We start from the raw sequence: 2,621 nt of genomic DNA, 5'->3' as shown, positions 1-2,621 counted from the left end.
GCGCAGGCTGACGGGTTGTTAATGTAACTGATGATATTCAGAGAGTTAAACGACTTGGTACAAGCTGATTGGTTCATGCTGCATATGCAGACAATGAGCTTACTGCCTTGCATTGATATGGCTGGCTAGCATTCACTAGAGAATCCTGCAGTGCGCTTTCAGAGTTTCTCTGAAACCCTCCACCTTCCCCAGCTCCACCTGTATAGATCTGCTATGGGTTATTTTATATGCTATTTGTGCAGCAGCAGCATGTCTTAAATACTCACGGCACCGTATCGCCGTATGTATTGGCAGTAGTAAGTTCCTGTACTTGCTTGCAGCAGCAGCAATAATCTATAGCTACAGCAATAACCAACAGCAGCAGCAATTCAGCAGCAGCAGCAGCAGCAGCAGCGTAGCAGATCTATTTAGCCAAGACCAAATACATTAACTTTGACATATCCATCACCATGCTAAAATCTTCCGAGAGTTGTCATGATAGAAATGTGTGTGTGTGTGTGTGTGTGTGTCCATTCTTTATTGTTCTCATAAATGCATTCAGGCATTCAGAGTAAATTGAGAATGCCTAACAATCAGACACTGAGGGCTGTCTGACAATGATTAAGTGATTAGACCAGCCTGTATTTGATGGATTGGGGAAGTTGTGTTGTGCTTGAGCTAATGCCTCCATGCAGTGGACACAGCAAGGTGACAAACGCACATCAATATATCCCTGGAGTCCCTCCCCCGATATTACTAATCCTGTTGCAGGCAATCAGCATCACCTTCTCTTCATGCCACTGGATTGAGTAAAAACGGCAGGGAGAGCTTTGAGGTTACAAAACCACTTCAGTTCTATAAAAAGAACTGCAATTTAGTGCTGTGAAGTGAATAAGACATGAGAAGTAGAGGGAAAAAATATTAAATTGAATAAAGTGGGCTAAATTAACAACACTGGGGAAATTTTACTGTTTAGTGTCTCGAAGGTGAAGGTAGAGCAGGTGGTCTCTGATGCATGAGCCGACTTTAACATTGAAGGAATATTAGGTTGGGTTTAGTTAAGTTAAGCTCATTCGACAGCACTTGCGGTAAAATTTTGATTATACCAAAAATACTTTCTACTCGTCCCTTGTTTTCTTAAAATAAAGATATAAAAATCTAGTTTACTGTGAGGCACTTATGAGGGGGTATATGGGGCCAATTTTTGAAATGTGAAACTTAGAATTTGATAAAAGCATCTAAAACTTTTGTATTATTAAGCTATAAAAATTGTTATCATTGTTATGGTCATTTTAGGGTTTTATGTTGCCATGGCAACCAAGTTGTGCATTTGGATATAACTTTACACAGAAAAATGTGAACAGCACTGTAAAATTATGTATATTGTTTACTAATACAATTGAAATAGTGAGTAATTTAATGTTTACCTATTGACTTCCATTGCAAGTTCCTCGTTGTGACCCAGATATTTTATTTATTTATTTTTTTTTAAAGAAAAGGAGGGGCAAGTCGAAGCTAATTTTTTGTGGTAAATGCTGTTGATTGAGCTTAACTTGCACTGAACACAGGAAATATTCCTTAAACGTTATCTCACAATACAGAATGACTCCTATATTCAATTTACATGAATATTCCATTACTAATGTTTCTTTTTGCATGTGTAAAAAGATTAATTCAAGCAATGAGTGGGGTAGAGAGCCGACAGGAACAAACATGAAAAAATGTCATTGTGAAAAGATGCCTCTCAGCCACTGTTCCATCCGATCCTCACTCCATTCCAATTAGCATCCTAATTAGCTGCACTGGATTCTAATAAGTATTACAAATTTGTTTTGAAGACCTTGAGAAACCTGCGAAAATCAGTCAAGACCCTTTTGCTCTTGAAGTGCAGAACAAGGGCATGTGAGTTATTGCTGCCTCCTGGCCTACTGTGGTTTCAGGTGTCGCTGGAACAGTGTTTTGTTTGTATGTGTAACACCCTTTTCTCTTGCTCAAGACGCTTCTTCTTTAATCTTTAACACCAGATGATACTGTGTCTGTGAATCTGTACTCAATTCACTTAACTAATGAATTGATTATTTCTGTATTCTGCATACAATTGACACTACGGCACAAATCCATTAAATATTTTGTTTTTAGAAGGCTTAAACTTGGAAACTGATCATTATATAAAACTGGTCGCATTTGGAAAATTGGTCAGGACGTCTAATATCATGGACAGATGCCGTTTGGATAGCAAATTGAAAAGATGAGTGTTCAGCAACCGAAAACTTTGACAATTGTCTGTTATAACATAAAACACTGGAACAGGATGAAAGGAAAGGGAGCTGTCGCCCAGTATTAGTCAAAATGCACTCATAAAGCAATTTATTTTCAAGGCAACACAATAAGCTTGAAAGAGCGAATAAAGGCTTTGCCCTCCATCCTCCTCTTGAAAAATCTTCAGCAAGACTCAGTTAATAAATTGCGTTTCTGATTGAGCAGATGGACATTATTCTGAATAAGAAGCTAGCATATTCATTTCCTCTCTAAGGAACTCAGGCTTCAGCTTTTATTTTGCATAGTCTGAAAAAAAAGTATTTTTGTTCTTTTTCTTTCATATTTAAACAGTAAAAAGCTATCACACATATATATATATTGTG

At 37.6% G+C, this 2,621-nt stretch overlaps 1 protein-coding gene across 2 annotated transcripts in view; it reads left to right on the top strand.

Moving 5' to 3' along the window:
* LOC107664087 (cadherin-18-like) overlaps positions 1-2,621 on the top strand; it is a 66,789-nt gene that overhangs the window by 779 nt on the left and 63,389 nt on the right. The gene's annotated exons all lie outside the window — the stretch shown is intronic.

Source organism: Sinocyclocheilus anshuiensis, unplaced genomic scaffold (assembly GCF_001515605.1).
Source record: "Sinocyclocheilus anshuiensis isolate Anshui unplaced genomic scaffold, SAMN03320099.WGS_v1.1 scaffold23, whole genome shotgun sequence".
In the NCBI taxonomy this organism is placed as follows: domain Eukaryota; kingdom Metazoa; phylum Chordata; class Actinopteri; order Cypriniformes; family Cyprinidae; genus Sinocyclocheilus; species Sinocyclocheilus anshuiensis.
The sequence above is the reverse complement of the archived record's forward strand: the minus strand, read 5'-3'. Positions and strand labels throughout refer to the sequence as shown.